The following is a 25,486-nucleotide window of genomic DNA, read 5'->3' on the forward strand; positions in this document are numbered from 1 at the left end:
ACTTCAGCAGCTTATTTGGCTTACTTCTTTATGAACCTTTGACAAATAGAACATTTGTAAGTGGTGACGCATATTTGAGGCAATGGTATTTGTGGCTTACAATTTTCCCTGAAACTAGGCTTTGGCATATGGATAACCTACTCTATTGCTAGAGATGGTGTGTAAAACTTGCAATATGTGCTTGTAGACCAATGGTTTGTTTTTATCACTTACTTTTTTTTTCCTGCTAGAACATGGGACTATTTGGTGGTGCTTGGGGACATTATCCTTACTTAAATGGACTATGGTTCCAAAAGCTTGAGCTACGGTGTTCAAACAGCTCGATAAAACTTATAGCAAAGAGCAGCTGCTTTTTGTATGTTGGTGACATTAGGGAAATATCCTAAAAGCTAAAATTCCCATGAAAATTGCTACATTATGATAAGAGTCTTCACTTCACTTCTGTTATCAAATACTCGGAGGTACTAGGTTTCGGGATCCGGCAAGACTTGGTTGAAAAGCATGATAGACCAGCCTCAGGCAGACAGGAGGGGGAACAAGCAACCAGCTGGTAAGTCTGGGGCCATGGAAGCAAATGCCTCTGCAACCCTGGGTTTCTAAGAAGGGGTCATGGTCTCTGGTAAGTGGACAGCCCTGAGCTGACCCAGTTGGGCTGGAGATATCCATCCCTGTAATTCAGAGATGCCGACTCTGGGAGCTCCATGCATCCTGAATTCTAGCCCCACAATCTCAGATCTTCAACTTGGCAAAAGCATGGATGCTTCTGGGTTATTTCTATTCCAAGCCAGACTCCTCCCTGCTATGTTAGAATGTCTCCGAGGCTCATCTCAACCCAACACTAAGTGAGACAACGTGACAAGAGAGACTAAGCATTGCTGAGAATAAAGGTCTGAGGCCCAGAACAATTTTCTGAACAGGTTCAGGTGTATTCAGAGGCTTTTCAATGCAGTGACTCATATAGTAGAAGAAGAGGAACAAAGGGAAAGAATAGGAAAAACAAAAAACAAAAAACACCACTCCCCAAAGCAACTCACTAGACTCTCTTCTAGGATCTGCCAAAATCCAAACTGACTATTTTAGGACAAAGTGCAACAGGACAATAATTGAAGAACATCAAGAGACAGCAAGCTGTGAGAGGGGTTTTTCTTCTTTTTATTCTCTCCTCACATTGAATGTCAAATGTTCAAGGATTCCCTGCATTGCTATCAGCCCTCAGCCGAAAGGGGGCGGGGGGGGGGGGGAGTCTTTGAGAGGCCAGACCCCCAGGGCAGGTGTGGCTCATTTAGAGAGAGCCTGGGGACAGGGTCCCTGTGCCCGACTGGGCAACTGTTCCAGCCAAAAGTGGAGGAGAGTGACCCCCGCTATCACCTCCCCGGAAGCAGAAATCATGGACCCATGTGACATCCTGGCGTAATTTTTCTTTACTGGAAGTGCAAATGGAGATGTTTCTTCCCAATTTATTTACAGAGGCACAAATATCAAATGGACAAGAATTTCTTTAAAGAGTTTCAAGGAAGGGATTTGCAAGCGCTACATTTTCTCTCTCATTGGTGTAGGCTCTTCCCAGGGCAGGTGTGAAAAGACCGTGGCACACCCCACTCACTCACAGTGGCCACAGCGATGCCAGGTACATAGAACTCAATCGGGAGATCTCCCAAGAGTGGCCCATTTCCTTCTGTTCACACTCTCCTCGGCTGCACGATCACCTCCTTTCACACTAGAACAAAAACCCCAACAAGGCAGGGCTTAAAAAAATGTTTTTATAAGGAGGGGAAGTTTTTGTTTGTTTTATTCAGAGTTGCAGCCTCAGGGCTTAAAATAATACCTGAGATGTAGTAGGCATGCAATGAACATTTGTTCATAAATGAATAAATGTCCTTCACCTCGTGTACCATGGATGAAGGTGATACTAATAGCTAACACTTCTTCTTTTACTATGTATTTAGCACTATATATATATGTATATATATATATATATACTATGTATTTAGCATATATATGTATATATATTTAAGTTTATCTATTTTGAGAGAGAGAAAGAGAGCATATGCATGCACAAGCAGGGGAAGGGTAGAGAGACAGGGAGAGGAAGAGAGAGAGTATCCCAAACAGGCTCCTTGTTGTCAGTGCAGAGCCTGATGCAGAGCTCGAACTCACAGACAGTGAGACATTGACCTGAGCTGAAATCGAGAGTTGGATGGTTAACTGACTGAGCCACCCAGGTACCCTTGTATTTAGCAATATATTAAGCAATTTACATACATTATTTAATTTAACCTTCACAACACTCATGAAATAGGTATTAATAATAATATTATTATTCTTACTTCATATTGTAAGGCTTAAAGGAATCTAAGTAACTTTCCAAAGGTACTCAGCTAGGAGATAGCTCTCCATCTCTACTTCACAGTGTCCTCAGGAAGGTTACAATTAATTAAGAAGGTAAACTAGAAGCCTGTGAGACAGTCTTCTGTTGTCACTATCAGGGATTCTATTTTCCAGTCAGGGCATATGAATCACCTGGAAATCTTGTTAAAATGCGGGTTGATATTTTGGTGGGGTCTGGGCTGAGACACAGGACGCTGCATGTCTGATAAGGGCCCGGGTAATGCCTAAACTGCTGGCCGCAGGCCATGCTCTGAGAAACAAGGTCTCTCGCTTCCCCCCCCCCCCCGCCCCCCCCCCCCCCCACCAGTAGGGCTTGTGTTAGAGGCTGCTGACCCACCACAGGATTTCTCCAGTATCCTGCAGGAAAGGACCCCGCCTTTCTGGTTCTTACAACATCTGGGGAACACTGGAATTGCTCTTCCCTACGACATGTGGATTAAATAGGTTGACTTTAAAAATGAAAATACAGGGGCGCCTGGGTGGCTTAGTCGGTTAAGCGTCCGACTTTTGCTTAGGTCATGATCTCGCGGTTCGTGGGTTCGGGCCCCGCGTCGGGCTCTGTGCTGACTGCCAGCTCAGAGCCTGGAGCCTGTTTCAGTCTGTGACTCCCTCTCTCTCTGACCCTCCCGTACTCACTCTGTCTCTGTCTCTCTCTCCTAGAAATAAATAAAAAAATAAAAAATAAAAAAAATAAAAATGAAAATACATTTATTTTGTATGTTATTGATTTTTCTGGAATATATGATAAATGGCATGTCTTCTGTGCACAGCCTCATGAATTTTTACACACACACACACACAAATAATTACCACTCATATCAAGATGTAATATAAAAGACTGTCAGCCCCACAAGGCTCCCTCATACCCCTTCTCAGTGAATATTACCCCTTTAAGGAAACACTCTTTTCACATCCAATCACCCTAAGTTAGTTTTTCTTACTTTTCAGCTGGTAAGAATGGAATTGCCTGGAGCCAAGCGGTGGCTTGTGTTCCTCAGGCACCAGGGCCACTCCCAGGCTGGCTTCACTGTGGCTTTACCAGTGTGGCCCTGCAGGGATTTGGCTGTGACCCCCATCAGAGAGAGCCTCTGTGACCCATTGGGGGGGGCTCCATTACACACCTGGCCTCTGTCAGTTGGGTGTTAAACCTTTTATTTCCTCTTCCTCCTGTTAAGATACAGCCTACATAGTGCAATGACTGCTCTCCATAATGGCTCGAGGAAGAAGGCTTACATCCTTAGGGCCGCTTGGGGGGCAGGGAGAGAGAGGTCGCCATTCTTCTTCCCTTTCCTTTGCCCATCTGCTTGCCTTTCCTGCTTGTCTCCATCTCTTCTCTCTCCCTTTCTTATTTCCATCTGCCCACCCTCCCTCCCTCCTTCCTTTTTCTTTCTTTGTTTCCTTCCTCTGTCTTTCTCTCTCCTTACTTGTCGGAGGCCGCGCCGGCTCCGACAGGTCCAGGGGTCCCTGAAGGATGGACGGTGTCAGCGAAAGAGAATGAGAGAGCCCCGAGATTCTTTCTGATCACCAGGCGGGCATCTCTGTCCTGTCGGTTTTGGTATCTTTATTTTAAGGTTCAGCAACAAGATGAAGTCATAGAAAGGAATTTCTTACAATGGGAGGCCTTTTGTGATATCAATTAACAGAATGTTCATAGTGAAAAACAGCATAACATACAAGTTAAATTGTATATAGATAAGCTAGGAGTTATTCTGTCTGGCCCTCAAGAAGATAAATGTTTCTGAATTGGTTTATTTGTGGGAACTACCACGGGGGCCCTAAATTGTCAGTCTTTGCACCTGGGTTTATGTTTTAGCTACTCTTATCTATCCTCATCCCAGCTGCCAGTGTAAGGGAGGGGGTTTGTGGAATGCAGGCCTTGAGGAAGGGACTGCCATGCTTCACCAATTAGCAAAGATATATGTAGTAACTTATGTTCTGCCCTGAAATAGGCTCTTTGTCTCAGGGCCAGGCTCAATTGTAACTCTTGTGTTCTTAACCCCTTAAGTCTTGGATCTGCAAGGCCCATAGGAAGAGCCTTTTGACAATCGTCCATAGAGCTTTCATCTAAAGTCTCTTTTGTAAAGGCAGGAATATGCTTTTCCTTATGAGGTATCTGTATTCAGAATATGGGTCTGATATGGAATATTGTGAGGCCTGGTCAATACCAGCAGGCTCATTTCCAGCATGAGCCAGTAGTAGCAGAAGGAGATACTAGTCTTCATTTCTCATGGCAGAAGCTGTGCAAACATTGCCACTTCCTTGCTGTGACTGCCATCCAGAGAGGCCGGTGTGGCTCCCGGCACTTACTGTCATCCGGGCAGCAAATTTTCTCACCAACAACTCAATGAAAGCAAGTCTTCCCTGCCTCCCTTCTCCTGGTGAGGGCTCACGTGCCTGGGGTTGGGGTGGGCAGGTAAGGGCTCACATGCCTGGGATTGGGGTGGGCATGAGAGTCCCAGCAAGCACCATGGCTGAGCCAGGCTGGGGCCGGGGCTCTGAGATAGTGTTTACAGGGGCTCTGGGATGCAGGCCTGAAGGCCAAGGTGGAGGAGGTGAGCCAGGGGCAGTTTTCCTTTCTTTTCTAGCCCCTTCTCTTTGAGAGTGACTTCTCTTCATAAAGAAGGTAAATGAGAAGGAGGGGTTTAGCAAGAAGAAGAATCTCTCAACTCCTTCCTGACCCCTCCTCCTTACCTCTGTCCATTTTTACCTCCCTCTTCATTTGCCCCCACTCATAGACAATCCTGTGCATCTCACCCCCAGGGAATCCCTTGATCCAAATGAAAAGCAGTGGACTCTGTGCTTAGTGGGAAGAGTGAGGATGGGGATACCCTGAACCATAGCTATCTTTGGGGACAAGAAGGTAGAACGGGACATTCTGTGTAAAACAGTAAGGGTGAACCCTTTCATCAGACAGTTTCACAGTGTGTCCTGAGGGGTAGAGGGGAGGGCTTTACTCTATATTTTACACCACATTCCTAGAGCATGGTGTCTAGCTGCTGTTTTCAATTAAATTAGTTATATGATAATGAAAAATAAATGCTCCCAACAATAGGGAAATAGATTCCCAAGTCTAATCTTTCTTTATGTGTATATCGTATCAGGGTTTCTAGCATTGTACAAAGGGCCTTTAAAAATAGTTACCAATCACCACATATTATAGGGAAAAAAAGATTGGTCAGATGTTTCGGACTCAGTGCTTATTTTAATATGGTCAAACATAAATTTAGGCATCACTATTTCTTCTCAAGTCCAAGTGCATGATCAACACATAAGGCATGACGTATTATGTGTGTTATGATGATTAAATGAACAATTCTCATCGTTAGTATTCAATTATCATCCAGGTTTCTGGCTTGGGTGGATGCCAGGATTGCTGTTGAGCTAAGAAGCTGGCTGTGCCATCTACCGCTGTTCCATAGGCTGTGATGTGGGTGCGGTCAAGGCTCCTTCTAGCTTTCTACTCAGCCTACGTTAGCATGAGCCTCCATCCTCACATTATCATCACATTGTTACTGTAAGAAGCATGGACTACTTCGAACATCACATCGGTTGGACCAGGCTGGATGAAGAAGGGTGAAGGACAAAAGACTGAGTCTACCCTTTGAAAAAGAGCTTTCTCGGATGTCCCAACCCTGTGTTTATGTTTTTAATGTTTGTTTATTTTTGAGAGAGAGCTCGAAGAGCAAGGGAGGGGTAGAGAGAAAAGGAGACAGAGGATCCAAAGCAGGTTCTACACTGACAGCAGAGAGCCGGATGCAAGGCTTAAACTCACAACCACCAGGAGATCATGACCTGAGTGGAAATTGGATGCTTGACTGCCTGAGCCACCCACGTGCCCCCCATCCCTGTTTATAATAGGTATTAGCCAGAACTAGTTTGGACAGCTGCCTTTAGTTCTAAAACTGGGTATATTTCCTTTCTGAACCAAACAGTGGTTCTGTTAGTGAAAAATACATAGTGAGCGAACACCAGAAGCATCTTCCATGGGTGATGAGGTGGATATTGGCTTCATGCTCTGACACAGGCAAGGCAGGATGAGTAGCAGGCCTGGGTGGAGAGACAATGAGGTCAGTTAGGCATGTGCTGTGTTTGAGGTGACCGTGAGTCATCCAGCTGTGATATTCAGCTGATGTCTCAAAATCGTGAAAAAGCTGGGGCGCCTGGGTGGCTTAGTCGGTTAAGCGTCCAACTTTCGCTTAGGTCATGATCTCGCGGTTCGTGGGTTCGGGCCCCGCGTCGGGCTCTGTGCTGACTGCCAGCTCGGAGCCTGGAGCCTGTTTCAGTCTGTGACTCCCTCTCTCTCTCACCCTACCCTGCTCACGCTGTCTCTCTCTCTCCTAGAAATAAATAAAACACTAAAAAAAAAAAAACAAAATCATGAAAAAGCATGATGGATGATAATGAGCCTATACATACCAGTTGGCCTTTCTCTCCAGCGTAATAACTGTTACTGATTATACACCTGGTTCCTTTAGGTGTCAAATCAGATGGATTATTTGGTTCTGAATAGCCGTAGTCTTCAAACTGGGGTGCTCCTGGGTGTAGAAGACTTTCCAAGGGGCATAGGAGCTTAGATAGTTTTACAGGAATCAATATCCAGGGTCTTGCCTCCTAAGAATACTCTTCATTGAAATTGATCTTCCTGAGAACTGGCTGGCATGTTCTTCAGGGTTCTTCATGCTGACATCGCCTATCCCAGAAGTCCTTCTCCCACTCTAAAGAGGAAGACATACATCTACTGACCTAGAATTTCATATCCCATCACTTAATTACAGATTTGTCATGAGAAATGCATTATTTTCTTGTTTTATAATTTGTTGTAAAAATGAGAAATTAATTCTATTACCACTCCACAGTTTTAATCTCGTTAATTTTTAGCAATCTATTTTATAAGATGGACTTTGGAATTTATTTCTATTTTTATTTTATTTTATTATTTTTTAAAATTATTATTATTTTTTATTTATTTCTGAGAGAGAGAGAGAGAGAGAGAGAGACAGCGTGAGCAGGGGAGGGTCAGAGAGGGAGACACAGAATCTGAAGCAGGCTCTAGGCTCTGAGCTAGCTGTCAGCACAGAGCCTGACACGGGGCTTGAACCCACAAACTGTGAGATCATGACCCAAGCCGAAGTCAGAGGCTTAACCGACTGAGCCACCCAGGCGCCCCTGGAATTTATTTCTCAAGAATTTTCATGATATTCCTTAAAATCTGTATTACTACATTTACTCAAATTGACAACTGAAGTCAGTTTTTCTGAAGAAAGAGATTGTGTGCAATGTGACTGATTTTGACAATTCATTAGATGGTGAACGTCTCCCACAAATTCAGGGAGTTAAATCTGTTTCTTTAGCTTATCAAAGTTTTGATAAAAATATATTTAAATATGATAAGACTAAAATAATTTTATTATTGTTAATTATGAATGACTATGCAAAGATATACTATTGAAATAAAGAAGTTTAATGTTTCCAGTCCTTTTGAATATATCTTATTTTAGAAAATACCTCCAAGTCAGAAGGAACATATATAATTAATAGTCATTTGATAAGTCTTGGAAAAGCTTTCTTGGTGAAAGAGCTAACAACTGGATAAAAAATTTGGTTGCAAGCCAAGTGGTTTTCAATTCTTTTCTTACAACAAAATTGAAGGCAAGCCTAATTAAGTTGTCATTGATAGAACATGAAAAATGATTTAATGACAAATCAGTAGGTGATTTTTGACATAAAACTTAGAACGAATTCAAAGGGTTAAGTGACTTTGTTTCAGCAGAATCTTTTCTATCCCCAGATACTTATTTCTGAACATGATTTTGTAGTCCTTACATTTACAAAAATGAAAAATAGGAAAAGAAAAATACCAAATCTTTCTCATACCAGTAATAATAATATTCATGGCTGGATATATGAACTAATTTTTATTTTATTTAATTTATTTTGTTAATGTTTATTTTTGAGAGAGAGAGAGAGATAGAGCATGAGTGGGAGAGAGACAGAGAGAGAGACACACACACACAGAATCTGAAGCAGGTTCCAGGCTCTGAGTCATCAACTCAGAGCTCGATGTGGGGCTTGAACTCACGGAACCACGAGATCATGACATGAGCCAAAGTCAGAAGCTTAACCAGCTGGGCCACCCAGGTGCCCCTGAACTAATTTTTTAAATGCAGCCTCATTCATTTTACTGAGATATATTTCTAGTAAAAATTTTTTATGTTTAATAATTATCTATCAAAGGTGTCAGCATATTGATGTTTTGATCAATTGTACTAGTAACTACAGTGACAGAAAATTTTAACATTTAGAGCATTGTGGGCTCAAAAAGTAAAAAAATATTCCATTTATACACATATTTGTGTTGTAAATAAGATAATATGGTGATCTATAAAAGACTTTCAAGCTTAGAATGATATTACATTTGGATAAATTTATGTGGAGGAGGTAGAATGGAGTTAGCAAGGAACAAACTAAAATTTCTAACTGCTAAAAGGAACTTCTTGTTCAGATGTTTTAAAAACAGATACTTGTGGGTATCAAACCATTCCGGTATTTACATTCCATTGGCTACTTTTTAAAGAGTGACATAGCAGTTTTAACAAAAGTATCAATATTTACTGCAAACTGGAAATTATATTCTGTGCAGCTCTTAAACCTTTTAATAGCAAGCACACCTAGAATGAGGTTGAAAATCTGTGAAGAAATACATAGTTTTACAAAATCGTTATGTAAACACAAAAGGTTTTTAGGATGTGGAACAAAATGGAGTTTGAAGACCACTGTCATTCAGGAAAGCTGATCCTTCAGACACTCCCAGGCTCCAGGCCCCACGTGGGTAGGCTACTCGCAATTGCACACCACTGTGCCCTGCCCCTCCCCCAGAGCTGAGTTAGCCTCCAGGAGCCGTACTTTCTCTAGAAGGTGGTGTTATTGTGAAGAGCTCTTGTGAGACTGCCTGGTCCAAAGAGATGGTTCTGAAGGCATCCCGAGGCCACGGAGACTAACCAGAGTGACTGAGGAATGGCTGGAGAAGAAAATCCAGAAATCAACCTGGAAGCCATCCAACACTAAGGGCTAAGTCTTCTGGTGAGATTGAAGACTGTGTGGCATTCAAGAGCAAGAGAACAGGTCAGGAAGAGCTTGTACAAGTGTCCATAGAAGGGAGTCAGGGGCTCTGAAATGGAAACTGGTGGCCACCCCTTGAGTCTTCAAGACCCGAATACACACAGTAACACTGTTTGGCACAACCGATTTCTTAAGAAAAGTAAGAAACAAATGCTTTTAACTACAAGAAAATGTACAGAATATTATGAGTCGTGTCCACGTTCAAGTCACCAAAATTTAGTGTCACCATTTTGCTATATTTCCTTCATCTCTTCCCCAATTAATTTCTAACTTTATCAGCAATGTATTGGAAGTTGTTTTAGCTGAGGAAAACTTGATATGTGAAATAGATCTTAAAAAAAGAAATACGTGGGTTGTTCATTGAATGCTTGAAACTTATGTTTTACAGTGAATTTCTAGTCCTTAGCTATGTGGGTTTCATAATAGTATATAGTTGAAGTCTCTTCTTTCCACGTGATGGCTAAGTTGTTCCTTGAATTCCTTGAAGCATTATCAGTACGCTCAGGAAACTCGCTTCATGGTTACTAGCTCAAACCCAGCTTAGGATCCCTAGAGTGGCTGCAAAATAATTACTATTCATGAAGTTCACCAACACATAGTAAAGACCCATCATTAAAGTAATTTAAAACCTTGTCTGATTCCAAATTTTTGTGATGAGCTCCACTCACTCATCCAGACAACTGCACATCTATTGTCAAATAAGAGTGAGAGTGGGTGTTTTCTTGATTGCTTTTTCTAGGTTGCACACATCTCAGTTCTCTGCTGTGCCTCCTCTTAAGACTTACCGGTTTAGTATGTATTCTGGTGGCTGGCCAGCATTGTGATAAGGAGAAGCCATATACCCTTCAACTAGAATCAGAAAATTTCATATTTGTGATCATGACCCACAGCAAGAAATACATCTTTTAAATTGGTCCAGTAAGTGAACACGTGCGTGCACGTGCACACATGCATACACACACAAACATGCATACACACACACATGCACACATAAATATATATTTTGTTGGGATGAATAGTATTCCCCTTAAATTCATGTTCACCTAGAATTTCAGAATGTGACCTGGTTTGGAAATAGGGCTCTTACAGATGTAATAGGTCAAGATGAGGTCATACTAGATTAGACTGGGCCCTTAATCTATATGACTGGTGTCCTTATAAACAGAGAGGAGATAGACACACAGAACGGGAGAAGAAGGTCATGTGAGACAGGGACAGAGACTGGGACTATACAGCTATAAGTCAACAACAACCAAGAATTCCAGCAAACACCAGAAGCCAGGAAGAGGCAAGAGAGTTTTCCTCTGAAGCCTTTAGAGAGAACATGGCTGTGCCAATACCACCCAATTTGTGGTTGCTTTGTTGTACTAGGAATATCTCTCTCTCTTTCTAAGATAGATAGATAGATACATACATACATACATACATACATACATAGATACACCTATCGATCTCAATACAAAATATACCAATACAATATTTTCATAAAATCATGCTCATCTATATTGTGTACTGCAGTCTGATATCTTATTTTGTGGCATACTCTGCTATGTTTTGTTTAAGTTTTTTGTTAAGACTGGGCTATGATTATATTGATTTCATTTGGATGCCATGCTTTCTTCAATAAGCCTCCAGGACTGAAAGCACTGTACTAGATACTCCTAAGGAAAGAGAGTACATAATATCTTGGAAAATACCAAGCGTGTTTAATAATTAATGCAAGACAAAAGCTACCAGAGTCAATTGCATTTTGTATTGGCATCATTATTACATTAATTAAAAGCCCCCAAAGGAGCTAAAGTATTAATATGCTCTCAGAAGTGTGTGACTATTTTTGTGCCGTGATTCAGTGGCTCCATACAGAGCATAAATCGGAAATCCACTTTTCTATCCAACTCAGAGACACCTGAAACTACACTAATAGAGTCGTGTATTACTGTACATCTTTACATCTTAAAGAGAGAGGGACTGATTTTCAACCAGGACCCAAGAGTTACTAGACAAACGACTTTAAAAGAAGTTAATAAATATCTTTGTATTTTGCTTTTCTTATCTGAGAAATAATGATGATAATATTGTCTACCTCACGTCATATATAGTGTTAGGCATAGAGAAAATATACTATATATGTGAGTTGTCTTCTATTCTCCATTTATACTAATGGGTTCAAAGAAGGGGTCAATGGAAAGATCACGAGGACACCAGAATCTGAAGAGAGAAGAGGTGGAAATAAAGATGCCATAAGGGGCCACCTGGGTGGCTCAGTTGGTTAAATCTTCGACTTTGGCTCAGGTCATGATCTCAGGGGTTTGTGGGTTCAAGCCACACGTCAGGCTCTGAGCTGTCAGCACAGCCTGCTTCAGATTCTGTCTCCCTCTCTCTCTGCCCCTCCCCAGCTCACACACACACACTCCCTCTCTCTTTCTCTCTCTCAAAAATAAATAAACATTAAAAAATAATGATACCGTAGTGGTGACCACAGATGCACAGAAATACAAGATCCCAGGGTTGTGGTGGTAACAACTACAATGACGTAACAGGACACCATTATCGGTACCACTAGAATTAGTGGTAGGTAACAATACCAATTATTACATGGGGTTCTAATTTTTATTTCTAGTTTCATCAGATTTTGCCATTAGTTCAGCTAGTTGTTCATTAACTTTTATATTTGTTTCTCCATTAGTATTGTAAACCACAAATATTAGAATTCAAGATAAGCTTTTTTTAAACAAAGCAACTTAAATATACAGCGGCTGGAATAAGACAACAGTATGACTGTCATGGAACAGTCCAGAATTAATCAGGTCACAGCCAGTGGGAGGCTCTACTCTACCCAAAAAGTGTCTTCTTCCCAGAGTTCCTCACGTCCCACACAGCAGAAAGGGGGGAAGGGCAGGAGAGCAGCCATGCCTTCTTTTTGAGGAGATACCACTCTAAAGAGGCATAAATCACTTTTATCCACATCCCATTCCCCAAATTTAGTAATATGAGGACCCCAACTGTGCAGTCTGCTGAAAAATGTATATTTTATACCTTGGTTGTTGTATGCTCCCTGGAACTTCGGAGTTCTTCCATTAAAGGGAGAAATGGATTTGGTGGACACCTACTCTCTGCCATAGTTCTCCCCTCTTGCCTTCCACGTATGCACACTCTTCTTTCCACCCAATGGATACATTTACTCCTTCCCTAAAGGGGACAATTCAAATTCCTGTCCAGTTACTACAATCAGCTCACAGTCCAAGAGCTCTGTGTGATGTGCAGTCTTCTCCAGCCAGGCTGCTGGTAGACCTTTTGGTTTGTTGACCATAAATGAATAAAAAATTGTTCTTCTCAGGAGGGAAACAGTAGTAGAGAGCAGAAAGGGAGGGAGGATGAGAAGAAAGAAGGGACCATCTTTGTCCCATCACAGGGCCCTAGAGAGAAGCCTACTATTGGATGGATGTCAGAGTTTCACCTATATCCGCTGTTTTTGTTTATACTACATTTTTATGCCCTCAGACTCCAAGGGTGTTTTCATTCTCAACACTTAGAGCCTGGGTCTCTTTACGAGAGAACTGTCCTTAGACTTCCCTTTATTTGCATGCACAGACAGCCACGAGAGCCCGGGAATGTGTGCACTCCTCAGAGAACCTTTAACCGCTGACGGGCACAAGAATATAAATGCCTCAACTCCCTCCTCTCTGTTTCAGACAACTAACTTCTCCAGACTTCTCCTGCACCTTTGAAGCCATCCTCGGTGAGCTGTGCTGGGTACTGCCCTTCTGACCAGCTTCCTTCTATTCCCCATCAAACCTCCCCAGGACTTTATTGTTTCATCCTGGGAATTCTTCCTAATAAAGCATCTTAACATAAAACAAACAAAGAAACAAGTGTTCTTCCCTCCACTTATGCCTAACATACAATGGGGAAGTAGAAATGGGATAACTTCAATTAATATTCTCATTTGGAAAAGAGAAGGACAAGAAGCACATGGTGGCCATTGGTCAGTGGGAATTATGAATTCTTGCGAGGTGGGAGCTATGAAGACTTGGGCTCTGGAAAATTCCAGAAACCTCTTAGACACTTGAAAGGAATTTTTGTGAATATCTGTGTAGTTGCTCTCAATACTTCCGGCAAGCACAGGCAATACAGACTGTATACACACAGTTCTGAAGAACCAGTACTGGATCGGCAAAATGGGAGAGAGATTAAAGAGGCCTTATCATTTACCATCAGCCTAGGGACAAATTAGGGCTTCCTGGACCAACTCTGGCACTGAGCAGGAGTCATTTCCTTCTTTCCAGATAAATGGCAGGATGATGAGATGGATGGGCCATGTCTGGTTTTGTAGCCTTAATAACACCATCTCCATGTAATAAATATAGTAGTAAGATTGCTGTTCCCACCATCAAGATGACTCACTACCAATGCTATTATTAACACTGCAACCCTCTTTACAATGAAATCTGGGTGAAGTGGTTGCCTGTCGTCACTTTGAAGTAGCAGTGCACCAAATGGTAATTTTGTAGGCTGAAAGATGGAAAAACTTAATTCAACTTCCTGGGGCACCTGACCATGAACAGTTTGGCCTTAAGGGATTATCTGGCTCATTTGCTCCTTTGTTTCTCTTGGACCCACAGGTAAATAATCACAACAGACCTTAGTGCTGTATCTCAAGAAATTTTCCTATAACCTTGTAAAACTAAATAAATGATAGGCTGTATGCAGCAAAAATGCCAGCCTGTTTTGAAGCCTGCAATGTCACAACAAACAAAATAGCATAGTAGAAAGATGGTGCACACTTTTCATATGTTGAGCACTGCCCATAGCTTTGAATCTGAGTAGACTGGTGGTCTATTTCACAAGAGAACTAAAGACAAATTCCTTTTGTGGTCACAAAAGAGAAAAGTAATATATCCCTTCTATGACCAAATAAATGGAATGTTCTAAGAGTTAGCCATAGTGACATTGCTCTTCACAGTGGAGGCTTTACAGAGAGGAATCTGATTGGGGTAGAAGAATATGGAGACGAAGAAGGACTTCTTACTCTACGTATTTCTTTGTGTGTGTGTATGTGTCTCTCTCTCCCTCATGGACACACAAGGTTTTTTCTTTACACAAGGGAGACAATGTCACCTGATAGCTAAGGTTTGGACTTTGAAGTCAAGCTCCGCTATGGCCTTGTTCCGGGACTCTGCTAATTATTTAACTTCTCTGAGCTTCAGCTAGCTCGTTGGAGATTATTATTATCACACCAGCCTCTGAGAGCTGTTGAGGGAGTAAATGAGATAATGTCTGTAAGGTGCTTAGCACAGAACATGGCGCATCTCATTAAACATAAGCTATTTCTTTTATTCCCACAGAATAATTCCACACTACATTGTGAACTTTTAATGGACTGGAGTTGTGTTTAAATTTTTAAAGGATTCATTTTTGGAGGAAATAGCATGAAGAATAAGCATATACCGATATGTTAGTATCAGTGCACTTATAAATATCTCATGATAAAATAACGAGAAAATGGTGTTTACTCTCAGCCCCAAAGTTTAAGTCTGTATTTTGTACTTAACTTAGATGCTTAAAGAGTAGCATCAGCTCTTTGAGCACACTGTCATTGTATTAAATATATTAGAAGATACTCTAAGTAGTTTATAATGTTGTGACAAATGTATGACCCATATGCAAGGGGGCAGGGCATGAAAAAGTAAAAGAATTTTTTAAGTACTGAAAAGGGCTTTCTGCAGAAATAGCAGTTAGACAACTGGTTGCAAGGTCTGCATATTAAGTAAAAATCTTTTTGTCCCTTGCCCTGAAACTGTGGAAGAAGAGAGATCTTTTCAAACGGCATCCAGGAAGCAGCTATAGAAAAAGGAGTCATCTATTCCTAAGGGACTTAATCCTCCTCATCCAGAAACCACAAGGATGGTAGAGATAGCTCTTCCCAGGAAGGTATGAGCAGGGACCCAAGATTCTAGAAGACAGCAGGAACAAAGAGCTGAGAGTTCAAGCGAGCCATAGTGACAGCCAGAGAGAAATCGGATGTCCACAGAGACTGCTCACACTCTGTGTGTGTATCTCTCTCTCAAAAATAAATAAAACATTAAAAAAATTTTTTAACTTAATCCTCTCCTGTAATCTTAGTTGAGAAGGGCTAGGCACAGCAGCTGAAATAGATCACGCTTATATCAACCAAAATGGGGTACTTTCACTGAGCAATTCGATATTTCAATCCACTAAATCTTGGGCAGTCAAAATTACAGAACAAATAACCTATTTTATGATCTGGGTTATAACTTCAGGAAATCTTGTGGCCTAAAATCTTTAATGTCCCAGGTTTGTATTAGTTCGCTTGAGTTGCCATTAAAAAGTACCACAAGTTGGATGGTTTAAACAGCAGAAATTTATTGTCTCATTGTTTGGGAGGCTAGAAGTCTGAAGTCAAATGTTGGCAGGGTTAAGGGAGAGAGTTGTTCCAGGCCTCTCTCCTTGGCCCATTAGGTGGCCATCCATCTTCAAGTCCACAGGGCATTCTCCCTGTCTGATTATCTGTGTCCAAATCTTACCATATAATGATGCAAGTCATGTTGGATTAGGGCCTATCCCAGCGACTTCATTTGAACTTGATTGTCTCCATAAATGTTTCTAACGTTTCTTTATTTTTCAGAGAGAGAGAGAGACAGAATGTGAGCAGGGGAGGGGCAGAGAGAGGGAGACACAGAATCGAAGCTGATTCCAGGCTCTGAGCTGTCTGCCCACAGGGAGCTCAAACCCATAAATAGTGCCCAGAGAGGATTAAAATTTAAAGCATTTAATGTATATAATGAATTAACTTTTCTGTGTCTGTAATGGCACTAGTGATGGATCATCTGAGGGATAATTAAGAAAATAGTCACTCCAGGGGCGCCTGGGTGACTCAGTTGGTTAAGCGTCCAACTTCGGCTTAGGTCACAATCTTGCGGTCTGTGAGTTCGGGCCGCACACACGGCTCTATGCTGACAGCTCAGAGCCTGGAACCTACTTTGGATTCTGTGTCCTTTTCTCTCTGCCCCTCCCCAGTTTATGCTCTGTCTCTCTCTGTCTCTCAAAAATAAATAAATATTTTTTAAAAAAAGGAACCTAATTTTAATTTCTACATAAGGCCAAAAATATTCTTGGCTATCTATTTTGTACATGGATGTGTCATTTTGGAAGGGTTAACTTCTCACCTATGTCTTCCTTTAGATAAAAACCCCATTGTGGGGGGGCTCAATCGGTTAAGCATCCGACTTTGGCTCAGGTCATGGTCTTGTGGTCTGTGAGTTCGAGCCCTGCATCGGGCTCTGTGCTAACAGCTCAGAGCCTGGAGCCTGCTTCAGATTCTGTGTGTGTGTCTCTCTCTCTGCTCCTCCCCTGCTTGTGCTCTGTCTCTCTCAAGAATAAATAAACATTAAAAAAATAAATAAAAAACAATAAACCCCAAGAACTGCTGATGTTCTTTATTGTCCTGAGGGCCTCTCTAACTAGAATTTTGATGTGCTTTTTAGCATTATAAAATACATTTTTTTATTTCTTTGAGTTTATGCAATTTCATATTTAGCTTTTCTTAAGTCTAAGAGTTTTTTCATTAGTAACTGCTTTATAGACATTTTAAATGGTTTAATAGCATACATTCTGTGACTATATCAATAGTTAGTTAAAATAATTTCTTCATAACTGGACATTTCAGTTATTTTCAATTTTTTATGCTTAGAAATAAATAACAACTATAGTAACCTTTTGTGCATATGTCTGTTTATATTTCAAATTATTTCTTAGGATAGATTCTTATCAGCAAAATAACTGGATCATAGAACACGGACATTTTTGTCCTCATTATCTTTTAAAAGTTGAAAATATAATAATTAGTATAAAGTAGACATGAAATACAGGATATTTAGGGGCTCTTGGGTGGCTCAGTCGGTTAAGCGTCTGACTTCAGCTCAGGTCATGATCTCACAGTTCGTGGGTTTGAGCCCCACATCGGGCTCTATGCTCACAGCCAGCTCAGAGCCTGGAGCCTGTTTTGAATTCTGTGTGTCTCTCTCTCTCTGACCCTCCCCTGCTCACACTGTCTCTCTCTCTCTCAGAAATAAATAAAACATTAAAAAATTAAAAAAAAAGAAATATAGGAGATTTAGCCTATACTTTTCTATTAAGAAGTAATTAATACATATAACCTCCCTCTCAAACAAATAAAACCATCTCTTACTGCAGTTGTCTGGACCTTTATTTCCTGATAATCACTATCACGCTTCTATTTTCCTAGGAGTTTTTCTGAGTAGTTGCACTGAAGCTTGAAATCACATTATCACAACAATCATTTCAACCTAACTCTAAGTTTTACAAATTTCTTTGCACCCACTGTTTTACTTCTTGTTTTTCTGGGAATGTCTCTTCTTTACTCACTCAATTCATAAGGTCACAGTGGGAGCAGCCATGTTCCTACACATGACGTTGTCACTCAAGCTACATTTGATTGTATCAGAGATGAAGCACTGACCTGTATTAGGAGATGAGCTCCATTTCGTGAGAGAGAGTCAAGGTAGGAGATTCAAGCTTCAGTTGCCTGTTTAGCTTCTCTCTTGAGGAAAGGAGTCATAAATTTGTTTTACACCATGTAGAATGGATTCAGAAAAATAAAATTTGTAATGCTTTCTTGTGTTCATACGGAAGGATGAGAAATTCCTAAATGCCAATGGCTAAAAGAAGTGAAAGTACAAGCTAAAACTCTCACAGCCTAGACCAAGGTGTTATCAGATTCTGTATCAACTTGAGAACTTACATTTTAATGTCTATGTCACGAGCAGAGACATTCTTGACAGGCTATTTCGTACATTATCTCTCATGATCTGTTTATTCTTGTATCAAGTCAAATCTCATTAGATGTTATTCTAATAGCTGGAAAGTCTAGTTTCTTCATATTACCATTGATTTTTATTTTTAAAAGTTAATCTCACAGGTTTGTTTTTTCTCCAGCTAAAGTTCATAATCATTTTAAGATCCTACTCCAAATTCCATTACAATGAAGATTGGGATTGCAAGAGAGAAAGAGAGATACATGTAGAGGAGGCTGGCTTAGATGTTCCAAGGTTTTAATTAATTACATGATGATTGTCCCAGGATTTATTCCAGCTCACTACCTTTTCTTACTCTGAGCTTGGCGTTCTATTCTTTTTCCACTAAGTTCTTAGAGAGAGGCAGGCTCCTCTGATCCAATTTTTGTTTTGGGTTCCATGTCTTTATTCTAGTTTCTTTGTCAACTTCATCTCATTTGCTCTCTGTCTTCCAGAAACTTTTAGTACCAGCTAATAGTACTCTTTCATGTATCCTTTTCAATATATCTTTTATAGGGGTGCCTGGGTGGCTTGGTCAGTTAAGCGTCCGACTTTCGCTCAGGTCATGATCTCGCGGTTTGTGGGTTCGAGCCCCACGTCGGGCTCTGTGCTGACTGCCAGCTCAGAGCCTGGAGCCTGTTTCAGTCTGTGACTCCCTCTCTCTCTGACCCTCCCCTGCTCGTGCTGTCTCTCTCTCTCTCTCCTAGAAATAAATAAAACATTAAAAAAAAAAACCATATATCTTTTATAGAATTCAGTGAGATTTGGGATGAAGTGGAGATAAACATGTACTCAGTCTGCCATCTTAACTTGAAGTATTTCAGAACTGTCTCAGTTTGTGTGGGTGTATGAATTTATATAAATATATACATTTATAAAAAAATATATAGGGGCACCTGGGTGACTCAGTTGGTTAAGCATCTGACTCTTGGTTTCAGCTCAAGTCACAATCTCACCGTATGTGGGATCAAGCCCTGCATTGGCTGGGCTAACAAAACGGAGCCTGTTTGGGATTCTCTCTCCCTCTCTCTCTCTCTCTCCCCTTCCCCAGTTTGTGCACATGTCTGTTCTCTCTCTCTTTCAAAATAAAATAAACATAAATATACATATATATAGGGGCACCTTGGTGGCTCAGTTGGTTAAGCATCCGACTTTGGCTCAGGTCACAATCTCCCTGTTTGTGAGTTCAAGCCCTGCATCAGGCTCTGTGCTGATAGCTCGGAGCCTGGAGCCTGCTTTAGATTCTGTGTCCCTGTATCTTTCTGCCCCTAGCCCCTTCACACACTCTTTCTCTCCCAAAAATAAATAAACATTAAAATATACATATATACATATATGTATATTACATGCCATCAGGGAAATGCAAATCAAAACTATAATGAGATATCATTTCACACCTGTCAGAATGGCTAAAATCAACAACACAAGAAACAACAAGTGTTGGAGAGGATGTGGAGAAAAAGGAACTCGCTTATACTATTGGTGGGAATGCAGACTGGTACAGCCACTTTGGAAAACAGTATGAAAACTCCTCAAAAAATTAAAAATAGAACTACCCTAAAATCCAGCAATCACACTACTGGGCATTTGCAGAATGCAGAATGCAGAATTACAGAATTGCAGAATACAGAATCATTAATTCAAAGGGATACATGGACCCCTATGTTTATAGCAACATTATTTACACTAGCCAAGATATGGAAGGAGCCCAAGTGCCCATCAATTGATGAATGGATAAAGAAGATGTGGCATATATATATATATATATATACACACACACACACACACACAATGGAATATTACTTAGCCATAACATCAAACAAAAATCTTGCCATTTGCAATGACATGGATGGAGCTAGAGAGTATAATGCTAAGTGAAATGAGCCAGTGAAAGACAGACACTGTATGAGTTCTTTCAATGTGGAATTTAAGAAAGAGAGCAAACTAACAAAGGGGAAAAAGAGAGAAAGAGAGACAAACCAAGAAACAGATTCTTAACTATAGAGAACAAACTTCTGGAGAGGGAGGGGAGGTGGGGGGATGGGTAAAATAAGTGATGGGGATTAAGGAGTACACTGGTGATGAGCACTGTGTGATGTGTGAAATTGTTGAATCACTAGATTGTACAATTGAAACTAATACAACATTGTATGTTAACTAACTGGAATTAAAATAAAGACTTAAAAAATATATATTATGCAGGGGCTCCTGGGTCTCTCAGTCAGTTGAGCGTCCGACTTCAGCTCAGGTCATGATCTCACAGTTTGTGGGTTCAAGCCCTGTGTGAGGCTCTGTGCTGACAGCTAGCCCAGAGCCTGGAGCCTGTTTCAGATTCTGTGTCTTCCTCCCTCTCTGGCCCTCCCCTGCTCATGCTGTCTCTCTCTCAGAAATAAATAAAACATTTTAAAAATTAAAAAAAATATTATGTGTATGTATTTGTTTCATATATGACATATAACATATACATGACACGCAAGCATACAAATAATGTATATGTGTATATATGTGTGTGTGTATGACATGACTGTTTTCATGAAGATTCTGCAAATGTACATTCCAATTAGCTGAGTTGCAATGTAATATTTCAGTATAACATCTCTACAGTTGGATTTTATTTAAAAAAACACAAAATTCTATGCCATTTCAAAAATATGGTGTCTATGCTTAAAATAAGCCATCACTTTTTAGTGAGGTGAAACTCTTAACCTAACTTTATGCTATGAAAAAATTGTAAACGTGTACAAAAGTGAAGAGAGTTGTATAACAAATCTTGGTGCTCAGCACCCTGCTTCAACAATTGTCGATTTTTTTCAGTGATGAAAGTGAAATGTATTGTTAAATATATGTTAGCTGTTGTATTTCTTTCTTTGTGAATTATCTGTTTAATGCTTTTAATTATTTGTCTTTTGGGATTTTGATGTTTTTCTTTTGAAAAATTATGAACTTTTTAGAAATGAAGTCCATTTCTTTTTTGTCATTATCATTGCAAAATAGTTCTATCACATATTTCTCCCTTTACTTCTCTATTTTGTTATACTGAAGTTTAAATTTTAGTCTAGTAAATGGAATGAGGTATGGATTTGCTATGAGTCAAAATTGCTTTAAGTTTATTTATTTTTGGAGAGAAAGAAAGCAGACAGGAGAGGAGGAGGGGCAGAGAGAGACAGAATCCCAAGCAGGCTCTGCGCCATCAGCTCAGAGCCCGTGGTGGGGCTCAAACCCATGAACCATTGATATCATGATCCGAGCTGAAGTCAGACGTTCAACCAACTGAGCCACCCAGGCTCTAGAAGGATCCATGTGGTAATGGATTAATGTTGGAGATCTCAATCTGCATTCTTTTTATGTTTGGCTTTATATAGATACAGATGGTTAGAAATATGTACAGATATATATGTGTATATACACAGGTTAGCGCACACGCATATATGTATGTCCTCACACTGTCAGCTAGAAGGTCCCAGAAGCAACAGCATCCTAGTAGCAACAAGTATGCCTACTACCCAGATCTTAGTTTATCACATATTAAATTCTTATGTCTGCCATTATCTGCTTCTTTGCTCACTGTGTGGAAGATGAACCTCTCAATCCAGAAATCAACATAAAAATTAGTCTCAAGTCAGGGCAGAGAAAAACACAAAACTTCCCTGGAGGACAGTCCTACAATCTAGGCTGAATGGGATTCTGACAGGATAAAACCTGTTAAAAACAAGTTCACTGACCTACACAGGAAGTTACAAAACAAACAGGGAAGCAAGCTACCGTGGGGGCGAGCCAGCAGATACAACAAACAAGAAAATTCATGCTCTGAGGAATTTGAAATGCAAGATGAAAACCAAAAGGAAATATGAAAAAGTTTCTAAATAAGTCTGGAAAACAAATAGCTATGTCTATTTTTGGAGTTAAAAATTAGGTATAGTAGGGGGCACCTGGGTGGCTCAGTCAGTTGAGTGTCCGACTTTGGCTCAGGTCATCATCCCACTCCTCGTGAGTTTGAGCCCCACATTGGGCTCTGTGCTGACAGCTCGGAGCCTGGAGCCTGCTTCAGGGTCTGTGTCTCCCTCGCTCTCTGCCCCTCCCCCCACTCGTGCTCTGTTTCTCTCTGTCTCAAAAATAAATAAACGTTAAAAAAAGGTATAATAGGAACAGCTACATGTAAGATGGTGCAGTGGTTTTAGAGTGTCAGTATTGCCAAGTCCTTTCACTGTCAGACATGAGGTCTAAGATACCAATGAATTTAGATTTTTTAAGTATCCACAGGCAAAGTCCTGCAGAGGACTGATTCTAGGTCTTGGAGAAAATGAGCACTTTGCAAAGAAATTGTGTACCAGTTACATTTTACTGTCATAAATTCTTAAGCATAACGGAGAACATCAGTGGGGAGCCTGAGTAGCTCAGTCGGTTAAGAGTCCGACTTTGGCTCAAGTCATGATCTCACAGTTCGTGGGTTCGAGCCCCACGTCAGGCTCTGTGCTGACAGCTAGCTCAGAGCCTGGAGCTTGTTTCAGATTCTGTGTCTCCCTCTCTCTCTGATCCTCCCCTGTTCATGCTGTCTCTCTCTCTCTCTCAGAAATAAATAAAACATTAAAAAAAAAAAAACAGAGAACATCAGACAGGCAGATATCCAGTGAGGGTGGCTTCTCAAGTCCCCAGATGCTTGCGTCAGGCAATGGTGTTCTACCCAGTGAAGGTAAAGCAATGTTTATCAAACATCAGTTTCTTAAATTTCAACATATAGCTTTTATGGATTCAGGCTACCTTTATATAGTTATGTCATTGAAAAGTTCTGTATATAGAAGTTGTGCAATAATGTCTAGGTTGTAGTAACATGCAGCTGGTTGTCAAACTTTCAAATTTGAAGAGGAATTACAAACAGCAAGCTTGACCATAACCTACCCCAGCATGTTAAAATTTAGGAAAAAGTGAAGTAAAGGTAAATGGGAATATAAGGCAAGGCTTCCAAAAGAGCTGAAGAATAAAAAATGTAAAAAAATAAATTCACTGGAAAGAAGGCAGGAAATGAGAGAGACAGACAAACACACAGATATACATGGAGGGAGGGAGAGAAGGAAAGAAAGAGAGGGAATGAGGGAGAGACAAAGAGAAAGGGAATTAGTAGTTAAAAGATTATCTACCTATAGAGGTGCCTGGGGGGCTTAGTTGGTTGAGCGTCTGACTTCAGGTCAGGTCATGATCTCATGGTTCATGAGTTCGAGCCCCATGTAGGGCTCTGTGCTGACAGCTCAGAGCCTGGAGCCTGCTTCAGATCCTGTGACTCCCTCTCTTTACCTCCCCTACTTGTGCTCTCTCTCTCTCTCTCTCTCTCTCAAAACTAAATAAAGACTAAAAAATTTTTTTAAAAATCTACCTATAAAGAAAACTAAGCACCTGAGGCCAAAATTGTTTAATAAGCAAGTTCTACTGAATCTTCAAGCAACAGAATTTCCATCTTATACCTAATATTCCAGAGAATAAGTAGAGACATTTCCCTAGTTCATGTTATGGGAATCATGAAACCTTGATTTCAAGGACCAAACAAGAAAGGAGAATCATTGGCTAATTTTACCCGGAGACACAGGTGTAAATGCAGCTGGATCAGGGTGGTTGACACACATCATTGACTCTTCCAGCAGGGGGAGCCCACGGACAACATCCATCCTCATGGCAGCTTCTTTCCCATGGTTGAGTAGCTGGAACAGAAGCATCAGGACCTTACCAGAGAACCTTACTGATTTTAGTCTCTCCCAGTATGTGGTGTCAGTCCGGTATCTACTAGGAGCTGAATTATGCCCCACCCCCACCCAAAATATATGTTTGAGTCCTAGCCCCCAGTATCTGTGAATATGACCTTATTAGGAAATGGAGTCTTTGCCAATGAGTAAGGTAAAATGAACTTGTTAGAGTTGGCCCTAATCTACCATGACTTGTGTTCTCATGACACAGGAGATATCTGGACATAGACGCAGTCGTACTGGGAGAACGGCATGGGAAGAGAGGCTCTACAAACGTCTAACTACCAGAAGGTAGAAGATTCTCTCTCAGAGCCTTCAGAGAAAAGCTCTGCCAACACTTTGATTTTAGACTTCTAGCCTCCAGAACTGTGGAAAATACACTTGTGCTGTTTTAAGCCACCTACTTCATGGTATTTTGTGATAGCCTCCCTAAAGCTAACACTATACCTAAACTTCAATGCCAAGCCAGATATTAAGTTAGTGGTCTCCCAGATACTCATGCCTAAGCGTCCAGTCTGCCATTGAAGTATTTTATGTGCATCATCAGGTAGGGGCTTCAGAGAGTGCATTGTATAGAATTCCTCTACCTCCCCCAGTATCATTCCTTGGTGGAGGTGGTCTCCTCGGGGGCTAGGAGGAGGTCTGGTGGAGAAAATAGAACACTGGTTCTCCACTGTGCAGTATGAAGATGGGATGCCCTCTTATCACGAGGAGTATCTGAAATCTCCAGGCCCACCCAGGGATGGCTAGACTACACAACAGATTTGTTGAAAGCATATTTAATATTTTATGGCTCTTAACCATGATTTCCCATTCTTTCAGTTTTTTATTCTAAAATAAATATAGGATCATGGGAAGTTACTTTTCCATTTATTTTGAAATTTCAAATAGACTTGTAGGAGTGTATCTGAGTTTGCTCGGGCTGCCAAAACCAAGTACCACAAACGGGGTGACTTTAAACAATAAAAATCTGTTGTTACAGTTTTTGGGGCTAGAAGTCCAAGGTTGAGGTGTCAGCAGGTTTAGTTCCTTTTGAGGGAGAACGTCTTACCTGGCTTCTGGGGGTGTGTTGGCAACCTTTGGTATTTCTGGACTTGTAGATGCAACCTTCTGACACCTGTCTTCATCTTCATAGCCCCTGTGTGACATGTATGTGTCCAAACTTTCCCTTTTTATAAGGACACAGTCATACTGGATTAGGGTCCAACTTAGTGACCTTATCCTAACTTGAGTATTTACAAAGTCCCCATTTCCAAATAAGGACACATTCGCAGACCCTGGGGATTAGGACTTCAACATGTGGGGAGCACAACTCAACCCATGACAGAGTATATGAGCTTTTTATATGTATTACAGGAGATAGAGTTTAAAAGGTTGAGAACTTCAGGGGACCCTGGTGGCTCAGTTGGTTGA

At 40.9% G+C, this 25,486-nt stretch overlaps 1 long non-coding RNA gene across 4 annotated transcripts; it reads right to left on the reverse strand.

Moving 5' to 3' along the window:
* Positions 1-1,403: 1,403 nt before the first annotated feature.
* On the reverse strand, positions 1,404-25,486 carry LOC120239373. Of its 4 annotated transcripts, XR_005530424.1 has the most exons (4): positions 25,125-25,486; positions 23,908-24,031; positions 6,805-7,103; positions 6,261-6,435 (listed from the first exon to the last, which is right to left on the reverse strand). It is a non-coding gene; the product is annotated as an uncharacterized LOC120239373 (long non-coding RNA). The 4 variants fall into 4 exon arrangements; XR_005530423.1 differs by lacking the exons at positions 6,261-6,435; positions 6,805-7,103 and adding an exon at positions 1,404-1,717; XR_005530422.1 differs by lacking the exon at positions 6,805-7,103.

Source organism: Hyaena hyaena, unplaced genomic scaffold (genome assembly GCF_003009895.1).
Source record: "Hyaena hyaena isolate Hyena2069 unplaced genomic scaffold, ASM300989v1 scaffold_229, whole genome shotgun sequence".
Lineage (NCBI taxonomy): Eukaryota > Metazoa > Chordata > Mammalia > Carnivora > Hyaenidae > Hyaena > Hyaena hyaena.